Source organism: Lagenorhynchus albirostris, chromosome 7, assembly GCF_949774975.1.
Source record: "Lagenorhynchus albirostris chromosome 7, mLagAlb1.1, whole genome shotgun sequence".
NCBI lineage: Eukaryota > Metazoa > Chordata > Mammalia > Artiodactyla > Delphinidae > Lagenorhynchus > Lagenorhynchus albirostris.
In genome coordinates, this window is record NC_083101.1 from 90,519,728 (window position 1) to 90,533,882 (window position 14,155).

The following is a 14,155-nucleotide window of genomic DNA, read 5'->3' on the forward strand; positions in this document are numbered from 1 at the left end:
AAAAACTGAACACAGATTTTTTTCTTGAGGAAGAGGACTGTTTAGGGGAAGACACATTATCAGTTCCCGCTCTAAAGAGTCCACTTATCCACCTTCTACTGCCCCCAGCACACACAGACGTATGCTGTTGTCCTGTTCATCAGCCTCCCTTCTGTTCCATGAGTAATTCCACATTCTTCCAATAAATTCATTCTTAGCATCAGTTAACCAGAGTCAGTTTCTGATACTTGAAACCAAGCAGCTGCATAATAGGTTCATTTTTTTCTCAGTTTAATAAAACCAACTCAAGGATGTAACTGGTCTCTAAAGATGGTCTATGCTTCCAATATTCAAGGAAATCTTTGTAAATGTACATTATATTTGTGTGGCACTTCCCAGGCTTTAAAGTACTCTCTCTCTCTCTCTCCACACACACACACACACACACACACACACACACACACACACACACACACACACACACACACACACACACACACACCATGTGCATATATATAAGTACGCATTCATATATACACGTGCGTGTGTGTGTGTATGTGTGTGTGTGTGTGGAGAGGGATAGAGAAAGAGAGAATCATTCTCAACTGAGACTAAAATAAAACAAACAGCTCTCCAACTCTGTGACATAAATAGCTATTGAACACAGAAAAAAGTGAAATGAAAAAAGAAAAAGAATGGCATTGTAAATGTCCTCAGATTTTCTGGCTCCAGCCCAGAATGCTTTTAAGTAAACAACACACAAAAGCATAAAACCAAATGCTTTAACACTTACTAATGAAGTATTATAGACCCCTTATCTCACTGAATCCTCTTCATAGCCATCTGGGATACTATTAGGCTTATTTAACGCTATGAAGTAAATGAGAATTTCAAGTAAATTGTCTTGTGTCTCAGCTAACAAATTAGAAAAACAAGATGATTCAACACCAGATCGTTTGGAATGCCAAGTCTATGTTCTTTACCCCACATCATATCCATCCTCTGCAATGGGGAAAGAAACATACCCTTAATGGACTTAAATCAGAAAACACTTTTAATAAACGTTACTTGATAATAAACGGTTTAACTATGTGAGGGAGGGGTAAATTTCTGCCACTGAACATATATCAACATAAATTCAAGGTAGATTAAAGAGTTCAATGTTTAGAAATGAAGCAATAACCAAGTAGAATAAAATATAGGCAAGATTTTTCTGATCTCAGGGTGGGGAAAGCCCTTCTAAGCTAAACAAAGGAAACATCTTAAAGGACATTATTGATATATTTGACTGCATACCTATTAAAAACATCTGTAGCACAAAAAGTTCTATGAATTGAATCCAAAGACAAACAGGAAAAATATTTCCAAAATACATTATGCAAGATAAATAGTCTTAGTATATACATATTTCTTCTGAAATAAAAATATTAATCAACACTTCAATATAAAAATATACTCAACAGTCATACAGTCAAATCTAGATAGGGGAAGAATACATCTAATTTAAAAATACAGGTTCTCTAATAATGAAAGAAATACAAATTAAATAAACTATGAGTTTCTATTTTCACACACCACATTGACAAAAGTTTTTTAGTTGTATCAATACTATTACAACACTGAATGCACTGAGTAATTCTGTAGCAAACACTTTAATAATGTGTAACAAACACCTTAAAAAATGTCATTATAACTTGTCTCAGTGGGGAAGTGTTTTAAAAATACATTACATTTATATGATAAAACGCAAGGCAGTTATTAGGTGATAGGATGATTTTCATCTTCTTTGTTTACATGTCTACATGTAAACATGTTTACATGTCTATATTTTCCAAATTTTTACAGTAAGTATCTACAGGACAATGTGTGTGTATGTACATACATATAAACACATATATTGCTATACATACACACATGTATATATATATATATACATACACATAAATGATTTTTTAAATTTTGCACATTTAAGTTTGTATGTATTCGTGTGTGTGTTTATTGAGAATTTTAAACTCAATGGGGCATAAATAAGAAATCATTTCATTCTTATTTTGTCAAATCTCCCTTTTCCCTCCCATGTTGATACCCTAGGCAGAGTCCACAATTTCTGGATTCTTTCAGTGATTTGGAAACTCAGTCTTTTCATTTTAAAACAGAGTCTGTTCTCTGCTTTGGGGCTCTCTCCGGCTCCAACCCCAGGCAATGCCCCAGCTTAGAGGCCCTCAGATGGAGAGGGGGCCGTGGTCTGCACTTGCTCTTTCTAGGTTGAGGTGGGGAAGGACGTGGTGGCTCCTGGGATACCCCCTGCTCTCCTTCTTATGGACGCAGCTTTTCCTCTCTGAGGGGCAAGGAGCCCAGGAGGCTCCACTGGTGGAATCTGCAGAGCCCTCTTCACATGGCTCCCTTGTTTGCAAGATTCGCCTGTACACCCACTTCTTCTGCACCATTTCTCCTCTCCGCCACTCTGATGTTGCCAGAGACTTTTGTTTCTGAGGCTTCTATCCGAGCAGCTAAGCCATTCAGGATAGAGGTCTCTGGGGCTTACCCGTCATGGGGAGCGGAGAAAGAGTTAGAATACAGAGCAGGCAACTAAGTGCCTCTGGACAACTCAATTTCTCTTCATTCCTGTCCCCATGAGCTCTCGCCCTCCAGCTCCCTGCCTCCCACTCTCCTCCAACTCATTCTCCGCCCTGCAGCCCAAGGACTCCTTCTAAAACCCACACCCAATTGCTTAAAAACCTTTCAGTGATTTCCCGCACCCTGAGGGTAAGCTCCAAAGCTACTCACGGGGCTGTGAAATGGCATCTGGTTTCTCCTTAGTGTCTACCTTCATTTGGTCCTCCACTTCCTCTCCCATCTTAGCTGCACTGAATGTTTACCCATCTCCAACTAGCCGCACTCTCCATATTAGGTCTCCACACACGTGTTCCCTTTTTCCAACATACGCTCCGCCATGCCCAGTCCTATCACATCTGCCTCCCCCTTCACCTAATCAGTGTCTGCCCATTCTTCAGATTGCAGTCTAATCTATTACAATCCTTCAGGGAGGTCCCCCGCCTGAGACAGGGCAAGGGCCCCATGGACCCTTCCATCACCTGTCATACACTCATTATACTATTTTGCAATCACTGATTTAATTTCTGTGCTCTCTCATAGGCCATGGTTCCGCTGAGAGTTAGAATTGCATCTGCCATATTTACATGGGTTTATATCCTCAAGACCTAGCACCTAGTCACTTAACCCAGAATAATAAATACATAATGAGGATTTGACTATAAACGAATTCCTAAACTTGGATTGAAGCTGCTTAAGGGTATCTGGCATGGTCCTCTGCAGGACACAAGCTGAATAATCAAAAAGAACTGAATAAAAGGTGTATTTTTTCCAAACTGTGGGCACAGCCTAAGGAAAGCAGCAAGGGTGGAACAGCATCCTAAGACATGAACCTAAGGAAGCACTTACCACCCCAAGGCACAAAGGGGAACAGAACGGAGCCTCGGTCAGGATCTACTCAGAGATAGGGCTGCACAGAGAAGGATACCTGAGCAGAAGAAAAGCTGATATGAACCTGCAATTCAGCAGGGAGTCAGGGAATGAATACCTGAACTTCTCCCTCCTCTCCACCCCCATCTCCTGTTGGTGTCTTCCATTGCCTGAAAAAATCCAAAGCCACAGGACAAGGAAGTACAGTGATGTGGTCCATCTAAACCAGGTTTCCAGGGTGCAGAGCAGGGTGGAGAAGAAGGGAGGGTAGATTTGGAGTGGTACCAGCACCAGCAGAGGTCTTCCTAGCTCTACATTTCTTTGCATCCCCCTCAGTGCCTGGCAGTGGGCCATAAACACCCATGAAAATGGATCCACTAAATTGAATTGAATGAAACAGAATGGAATTGAATTGCTTTGAACTGAATGGAGTGAACCAGACTGCTAAGTAGTTTCCAAGTCAAGAGTTGTCTTATCTTTATGGTATAATCATGGATCTTGCACCCCTGAATTCCAGTACAGTCTCTCTAAGCCTCCTGGTTTAGCAGAGTTTGGAATGCACAACATCCCGTGTTCTGAGCAATTCCAGTGAATCCTGCAATTCACTGTTACATGACATTGTATGTAACTTCATATGTTATCTTTAATTCCTGGGTCTCCCTCCCCACTAAGTTTATAAGGCATGGTAAATTGGGCAAAGAAATATTGTTTGTCTTTAGGGTTTCAAACCCTAAGAGGTAGTAGACTATTAGAGGTTTATACACATGCATTAAAAAATGAAAAAAAGGAAAGTGCTACTTTTACGTGGGATTTCCAACATTTTGCAGCAGCCTCCAGGTGCCGGTATTGGCTTGTAGAGAGCAGCACCTTGTGAACGCGAAGCTGGTAATTTACCTGGTGCAGCGTCTGGGAGCACAGAGCCATTTGAGCAGCAGCTGATGCTGGGGCAGGTGGTGTGCCCGAGGCATTACTGGCATCCCTTTAGGAGAGCAGGTAGAGTCCTGGAGTTAGAAGGGACACACAGGCCAAGTCAGGCTGACTCTAAAATAACCTGTCGAAAATCAGTCATTTTAGTGGAAGCAATTACCAAACTCTTACAGTAACAATCAGATGATTAGATAGTCCCCTGTTTACCCAATCATGTTATTGATATTTTACCATAGGCTCAGTCTTTAAAAAAGACAATTTAAACCCAGCAATTAAACTTGAACACAATGCGGGACTTCCCTGGTGGCACAGTGGTTAAGAATCTGCCAGCCAATGCAGGGGACACGGGTTCGATCCCTTGTCCGGGAAGATCCCACATGCCGTGGAGCAACTCAGCCCGCAAGCCACAACTACTGAGCCTGCATGCCACAACTACTGAAGCCCACACTCCTAGGACCCATGCTCCACAACAAGAGAAGCCACTGCAATAAGAAGCCCGCGCACCCCAACGAATAGTAGCCCTCGCTCACCACAACTAGAGAAAGCCTGCGCACAGCAATGAAGACGCAACGCAGCCACAAATTTAAAAATAAATAAATTTAAAATAATAAAAAAAGAAAACTTGAACACAATGCAAGTCCAAAGTGTCTAGTTGGACTAGAGGGTCTTTTATGACTCTGGTAGGGGAACAGAACCCAACCTCGCTGCTATAGGAAAATTACTCTTTGTCAGATTTTTGGTATAATAATGAAAATCATAATAATTTCACCCACAGTTAAAACAGTCTGTGTAATTAAATCATGGTATAATGGGATTATACGGCTATACAGAGGCTGAAAAATCACTGATCTTGATGTCAAGATCTGACAGAACACAAAACAGAAACCCACAAAAACCTCACAAAAGTAGTGTTTATAGAGTCAACTATAAAATAGCACAGTGATGTGATCAGTTGTGTAATATGGAAACAAAAACAAAGTTACATCATTCATTAAAACCTACCTAGTCTGTTCATTCCAAAAGAGAAGTCATTTTAAATTAGGTTAAAATAGCATAAAGGGAGGTGGAGATTTGAAAATGATAAGGACACACTTTAAGCCAAAAGATTTTATGTCACTTTGCTGTGCAGCAGTGATCGGCACAACGTTGTAAATCAACTCTACCTCAATAAAAAAAGATTTTTTAAATAGCTATCCACTAATGAAAAATCTGAAAGACAAATTAAGGAAACACTCCCATTTACCACTGCAACAAAATGAATAAAATACCTAGGTATAAACCTACCTAGGGAGACAAAAGACCTGTATGCAGAAAACTAAAAGACACTCATGAAAGAAATTAAAGATGATACCAACAGATGGAGAGATATACCATGTTCTTGGATTGGAAGAATCAATATTGTGAAAATGACTATACTACCCAAAGCAATCTACAGGTTCAATGCAATCCCTATCAAATTACCAGTGGCATTTTTTACGGAACTAGAACAAAAAATCTTAAAATTTGTATGGAGACACAAAAGACCCCGAATAGCTAAAGCAGTCTTGAGGGAAAAAAATGGAGTGGGAGGAATCAGACTCCCTGACTTCAAACTATACTACAAAGCTACAGTAATCAGACAATTTGGTACTGCCACAAAAACAGAAACACAGATCAATGGAAAAAGATAGAAAGCCCACAGATAAACCCATGCACCTATGGTCAGCTAATCTATGACAAAGGAGGCAAGGATATACAATGGAGAAAAGACAGTCTCTTTAATAAGTGGTGCTGGGAAAACTGGACAGCTACATGTAAAAGAATGAAATTAGGACACTTCCTAACACCATACACAAAAATAAACTCAAAATGGATTCCAGACCTAAATTTAAGACTGGACACTATAAAACTCTTAGAGGAAAACGTAGGAAGAACACTCTTTGACATAAATCACAGCAAGATCTTTTTTGATCCACCTCCCAGAGTAATGGAAATAAAAACAAAAATAAACAAATGGGTCCTAATGAAACTTAAACGCTTTTGCACAGCAAAGGAAACCATAAACAAGACGAAAAGACAACCCTCAGAATGGGAGAAAATATTTGCAAATGAATCATCAGACAAAGGATTAATCTCCAAAATATATAAACAGCTCATGTAGCTCAATATTAAAGAAACAAACAACCCAATCCAAAAATGGGCAGAAGACCTAAGTAGACATTTCTCCAAAGAAGACATACAGATGGCCAAGAAGCACAGGAACAGCTGCTCAACATCACTAACTATTAGAGAAATGCAAATCAAAACTACAATAAGGTATCACCTCACACTAGTTAGAATGGGCATCATCAGAAAATTTACAAACAACAAATGCTGGAGAGGGTGTGGAGAAAAGGGAACCCTCTTGCACTGTTGGTGGGAATGTAGATTGATACAGCCACTATGGAGAACAGTATGGAGATTCTTTAAAAAACTAAAAATAGAATTACCATATGATCCAGCAATCCCACTACTGGGCATATACCCAGAGAAAACCATAATTCAAAAAGACACACACACCCCAATGTTCACTGCAGCACTATTTACAATAGCCAGGTCATGGAAGCAACCCAAATGCCCATCGACAGACGAATGGATAAAGAAGATGCGGTACATATATACAATGGAATATTACTCAACCATAAAAAGGAACGAAATTGGGTCATTTGTTGAGAGGTGGATGGATCTAGAGACTGTCATACAGAGTGAAGTAAGTCAGAAAGAGAAAAACAAATATCGTATATTAACACATGTATGTGGAACCTAGAAAAATGGTGCAGATGAACCGGTTTGCAGGGCAGAATTTGAGACACAGATGTAGAAAACAAACGTATGGACATCAAGGGGGGAAAGCCGCGGGGGGGTTGTGATGGTGGTGGGATGAATTGGGTGATTGGGATTGACATGTATACACAGATGTGTATAAAACTGATGACTAATAAGAACCTGCTATATAAAAAAACAAATAAAAGAAAAAAAAGCTATCGAAAGTCACTGACCACCCTGAAACATTTTGAAACCGAGAGAACAAGGGCAAGATGGGAGAAGCAATTATTAAGGTGCTGAAAAGTCCAGAGACAGGGACTGGACCCCAGAGAACAAAGAACAAGATGGATGAACCCACTTCAGAGACAATCGTATCATGCATTGCTCACATCAAGGATCTGAAAACCCAGGGGGCATCTCTGATAGAGCCATCTTGGGAAGGTCAGTGTGACACCAAGCGTGTGACACCCTCCTGCTCTTCCCCATCTGCTCGTCCTGGACCCAACAACTGGAGAAGAAAGAAGAGAACCTGATATGCAGCAGAGTCGAGGGTGGGGTGCCTCTACCCGTCATATGACCGTGGACCACAGAGCAAGTCTGAGCTTGATGGAGGGGAAAGGGAAACAACTCTGATTAGGATATAAGATTGAAGTCTTGACTTGGACCAGACTATATTTTTCAATACCTGAAATCAGACTGTTTCTTTCTGTTAAAGTGACTTGGCAGCTATGGGATTTTTTCCAAGCTGTTATCAAGGGACAGGGAAGAAAGACACATCAAAGAAGGCAGCAGTAGGCAGAAAACAATGTTATTTCCTCTTTGTATTCAATTAATTCAATCAAGAAAACAGTTACTTGTGGAACTAAGTGTTTACAAACCCCAATCACACTAATATTAATGCCCCCCACCGACACACAGAGTATTTTAAGAGGCATAGAGCCCACACAGAAAAGTTTGTCTGATTAGTCAGTCTGAGTCACTTACACATTCTCAAATTGAAGGAGACCAAGCCCCAGGATTGAGGGTCCTGATGGTCCTACCATAATTATGTAAAAGTGGTAAAGAACATTTCCTCTAAGGAAGGGATGCTGGAAAAGAGAAACAAACAAAAAACAAACAGTGGATGGACATTACAGTACCAAAGTGGAGCATATCACAGCAGCTGACCTACTTGTTTTGGTTTTGTCTCAGTTGTCAGTAATCATCTCCTTCTGTCTTTTTCATTAATCTACTTTTTAAACATCTCCCTTGAATATTAGGCTTGATTAAAGGAATCAAAGAGCAGGACATCTGTGAGGCAGAGGGAGTGTGGGGTAGACTTCAGGTCAGCAGGTTCTTCCTGAAAGCTGTATGAACTTGGGACAAATGACCTCATAACTTTTAAGCCTTAACACTCCTTTAAAAACTTACAAAACTGACCTAACAAAGGAAAAAGAAAACAGTCAACGGTCACATGAGTGACTTCAGAAGCAACTTAATTAGGTATTGGTTTTCCTTCGAGGAATAAATATATAATCTATATTATGGTGCATCCAGTGGGTTTTAAAGATAAGATCAAGAAACATGAAAGTTACCTTTTATGTTAAACAATAAAGAGATTTATATAATAGACTGCCCAGGTAATAAATAAAGGACTAAATAGAAGGGAAAGAAAGAGGATAGAAGAGAAATAGAAACGGAGAACAAAAATTTCAAGGAAAAGGCAGAGGCAGAGACAAACACAAACAAATTACAAAGAAGGAAAAACCAGGCAGGGTGAGCAAAACAAGCTGGGGGGTGGGGTGGGGAGCGGGAAATACAAGCTAATGTCTGTATGATAGGAGCGCCATCTTGTGGCTTAAAAGGATAGTGCAGCTGACGGCTTCTGACGCCTTCTTCCTCTCTCTCAACTGTACAGTAACTGCAAACAGTAACTTCACTTTCTTGGTACATTTGCAACGAACCAAGTGAAATTAAATAGCGGGAAAAGCCCAATGTATGGACTGAGGTTTCCCAATTCTTCCGAGGGGAAACAATGGCTCATAGAACATTCCAAACATTACAAAGATGAGATACACCTGAAAACATTCAGAACAAATCTAAAAGTAATGACATTTGTAAGTAAAGTTTTCTTAATATTAAGTTTCCTGTGACTTCTGTTTCATTTACCTCAATTAATTCATTTATTCATTCAACAAAGAATATTTATTGAACATACATGATGTGCCCCAAATAGCACTCTGTGGGTGGGAGATACAGCAGCTCCTGACCAATGAAGCTTCTGTTTCAGTGGAAGATAAACAATCCAGAAATAAACAAGTAAATATAAAGTGCCAGTTGGGATTGGGTGCTACAATGCTAACCAAAGCAGGATGTGGCAGATAGGAATCATGGGGGTGAGAGAGGGCATTACTGTTTTATCTGGGACGGATAGAATGAAAATGAGCAGAGACATGAAGTGAGGGAGTGAGTCATGTGGCTTTAAGGGGAAAACAGACCCAAAGGGGACTAAGAGACAGAGGTGCTCAGGCTCTGGAGTCAGACACACTTGAGCTAGAGCCCCAGCTTATCATTTAGCAACTCTGTTACTTGATCTCTCCAAGCTTGCATTTCTTCAACTACAAAATGAGAATTAAAATGCTTTCTTCGTTATACTCTTGGAAGATCAAATGGGGATAAAATGTTGCAAAGGTTATATGCATATAAAGTGCTTTGCACAGTGCCAGGCACGTGGCTTGTATACAAAAGTAGGGGGGGATAAATTAGGAGTTTGGGATTAGCATGTACACACTACTATATATAAAATAGATAACCAACGAGGACCTACTGTGTAACACAGGGAACTCTACTCAATATTTTGTAATAACCTATAAGGGAAAAGAATCTGAAAAAGTATATATATATATATATGAATTACTTTGTTGTATACCTGAAGTTGACACATTGTAAATCAACTATCTTTCAATAAAAAAAACCAATAAACATTAGCTATTACCTATGTCAGTTTTTTTTTTTTTTTTGCGGTGTGTGGGCCTCTCACTGTTGTGGCCTCTCCCATTGCGGAGCACAGGCTCCGTACGCTCAGGCTCAGCCGCCATGGTTCACGCGCCCAGCCGCTCCGCGGCATGTGGGTTCTTCCCGGACAGGGGCACGACCCCGTGTCCCCTGCATCGGCAGGCGGACTCTCAACCACTGCGCCACCAGGGAAGCCCCCTATGTCAGTTTTGATCCATGTGACATTATAGACACAGATTTGAAAACACCTTGATTCTTACGTTTTTATGGGATTGTTCAATAATAATAGCTACTATCGAGTGCTTACTCTATTCACCTTATGTTAAATCGTCACAATATGTCAAAAAGGGGTAATATTATTTCCATTTTACAGATGAGGAAACTGAGGCCCAAAGAAGTTAAGTAGCTCACCCGTGTTCATTCATGCAGTCTGTGTGAGCCAGAATTCAGACCCAGGCAGTCTGACTGCAGAATCTGTGTTCTTAGTCACAACAGGAAACTAGCCCTCAGTTAGCTGTGCACAGAAGGCAAGGAAGGCAAGGAAGCCAGAATCCGAACCCAGACTTCTCATTTCTTCCCCTCCATGTACCTCTCATTCAGAATTACTTGATTTAATCTCTGTGATTCAGATTTGATCATTACACCCAAACTGCACCAATATGATGCCAAAACAATTGATCAGTGAAAAATAAGATTTCAAATCACCTACCCAGTTGTTTTTCATATTAGGGGAAATAGCAACCCATTAGGGAGTTGTGAAACCAATTTGGTCAATGGTAATCAGCTTCTTTTAAAAAAATGAAATAGGGCTTCCCTGGCCCGTGAGCCATGGCCGCTGAGCCTGCGCGTCCGTAGCCTATGCTCCACAACGGGAGAAGCCACAACAGTGAGAGGCCCGTGTACCGCAAAAATTAATAAATAATAAATAAATAAATGAAATAGATAAAATGTAAAACACCATATAGGTACACATAGTAAGGATATTTTCAAGTAAACCTTTGTTTCATGCGCGCACATGCGCGCACGCGTCTATTTAAGTCCTCAGCACTCTCTGTATTTTGATGTAAAATGCATTTCTTACAGTGCGCCTCAAACTAAATATCTCAAAAAACACTGATTTAGGTGATACTCTTTAATCTTCTCAAAAAGATGATTAGTTGCTCAATTATACTTCTTGATTTCCAATCTAGCCTGTTGAAATCAGGTATGTACATCATAAGATGAATTACCAGAATGGAATTTTCATGCCTTGTTCAGATATGTTGCTGTCATGGACAAACCAAGTCTTTACCTATATGTTATCAGCAAATCTGGAACAAGAGTACAATTTTTACTCTTTAGTGTTTATTATTCTTCCCAAAGACTTGTTGGATTTTTTTTTCTTTCATTGAGGAGACAAGTCATTTTAGCCTCCAACACATACTGTCTCATTTTGCTAATCATAAAATTTATGTCACACACTGAAAAAGAATAAACAAATTACAAGCCTTAAAGAGACAGGTTGGATTTTCAACCAGTAGGTGAGCTTATATACCATATATTCAGCCATCCTCAGGCATTTTTCAAAGTTGGAAATGTCAGGCATTTATATGGTTTATTTGTAAAGCACTAACAATAATTGGAACATTATGGTCTTATTATTTGCCAAAGAAATTTATTTAAGCAATTCAAGTGGCTGAAGGTTAAGGGTGTAGAAAAATGTCATGTGACACCAAATAAAATTTTATTACTGTTTTTGCACTTACATAACTTAGAAACACCTACTTAAATAAATAAATAGCTTCCTCCCTTATGACAAAAGTTTAATCTTAGCTCACACTTTTAGAGACATGACATAGGGCAAAGGATGTTTTGATAGCTTTAGAATTTTCTGTACAAAATATGATTTGGAGCCAAAAATATCAATACTCAAAACTAATCAGTAATCAAAATACCAATCAGTTCTCGTAGTATGGACTTCGAGGCAACAAACAAACAAAAAACAGAAAACCTTCAATGTGTCTGATATTTTAGTTCCATGGTTGGCCTTCCTTGGTGTCCTTCAGTCAGTATCAGAGAAATTTCTGAAATTGAAGATCAGAGATGATCAGAGCTCCTTCTCTACTCACCTTCCATATCACCACCATCTCTATCTAATACTACCACTTCCACCATTACCAGACCTACAAAGTCTAGAGCCCTCTACAGGGAAAGCAATGAGTTCCTAAGTCTTGTCATCTGCCCACCAGCCTTCATGTAATAATCATTTGCTTCCCTATCTCTCTGCATCTCTACAATTCTATTCACCAACCACAGAACAATTGATTTCCAAGAAAAGACTTAACAACTCTATGGCCCTGATTTTCCTGATCATTTCTGGTTTCGAATACTTTGTCCTCCAATCCTCAGAAACAGGGTTAAAATTGTGCCACACCTCCATGGTTGCAGCCTCTGTGACAGGTATCACTTATCGCTCTTTCCTGCTGAGCCCAGACACAGCTTCAGAATCCTCCTCAACCCTGCAACTGGGGCAACCACTAGCAGCTAAACAGAGTTGACATGAGATTGAATGTATTTGACCTTCGTGTTACACACCATCATAATGTCTAAAACCAACACTTTGACGTTCAAACACTATATCTCAGACCGTCCCTGGCATTTGAGAGGGGAACAAAAACCAATGTCAGATAACATGTTTGATTTTAAGGTTTGGAGGAAAGGGTTGCAGAATTTTGCATAATAAGGAAATGAATAGCTTCCAGGGAACAAAAATGGCCCTGATTAATAGGACCAAATAATGGGAAATCTAGTTCATCCCCATGTCTAGCATTTTGCCCCATTGATCAACCCAAAATCAAACCTTTTGTCAAATAAAGAGCTGTTAGTTTTTAGATTTAAACAAAATTGACACTACAGCTATGACAATGTATTCCCTTTCTCAAGGACATTTGCAGTAGAAGTCACATCTCAAAGGGGAACCAAAGGATTTCACTTTAAAAGGATTTGACTTTAAAGAATTTCAGCCAGGAGAAAACTGGAAATCTTTGGTTATGGCAAGATAATATATGTAATATATTAATTTATGTCTTATACTAGTCTAAACTAAGGTACTTATCCCACTCTGGACTCAAAAAGGAGCCAAGATTTCACTTTTTTCCCCATGGAAAGTGGGCAAGCTCCCCACAAAAGACACAGAGTATCATCTGAAGAAAATATCTGATCTACCCAGACATCAGCATTAAGCTGAGAGGAAGTAGTATTTGAGTTTCTTTTAGAAGGGATAGGTTTAATTGAAAGAACATATGTTGGAGGCTCGCTTCGGCAGCACATGTACTGAAATTGGAACAGTACAGAGAAGATTAGCATGGCCCCTGAGCAAAGATGACACGCACATTCATGAAGTGTTCCATATTTTTAGAATCTGAAAAATAATAGATATATATATACATATGTGAAACTGAATCACTTTGCTATACACCTTAAGCTAACACAACATTGTAAATGAACTAGACTTCAATAAAAGAAAAAAATTGGGTAAGTTGGGTGGGGGGAGCAATTGGATCCCCTTCCCCCAATTAATGACATTAAATGCAGGAAACTGAGAGGCTTCTTTAGTAAAATAAACATAACTAAGTTAAATAACAGCTATGCAACATAACACACTGTGTTTGTAGTCAATGCATTTAATCGGAGTTTTTGGAGTCTTCATACTAAAGTGGAATAAAAATTGTTTTGAGGATGAGAGATGGTATACACAAAGTCATTAGCACATAGTAGGTGCCCATGTAGTGCAGTCAGGGCAGCTTCAGGGGCTGATGTCTTCATGGTCATGACATCCTTTGTTTACTGATATAGCAGGTGACATTATTTGTCCAAAGTAGAGAGAGGAAAAATATATTGGTGACATGTGGGACTGTTGAGGTTGTTTCCTTAGGAATTGGTGGGTATTGATCCTACTCTAGCACCTGCCATGAAGGAAACTTACTGTCTTCAGCTGATATGAGCCCCT

The 14,155-nt window shown here is 39.6% G+C and overlaps 1 non-coding gene across 1 annotated transcript; it reads left to right on the plus strand.

The window, feature by feature from the left end:
• The first annotated feature begins 13,457 nt into the window (after positions 1–13,457).
• On the plus strand, positions 13,458–13,562 carry LOC132523992 (U6 spliceosomal RNA). The gene has a single exon (XR_009541757.1). It is a non-coding gene; the product is annotated as a U6 spliceosomal RNA (small nuclear RNA).
• Positions 13,563–14,155: the final 593 nt, after the last annotated feature.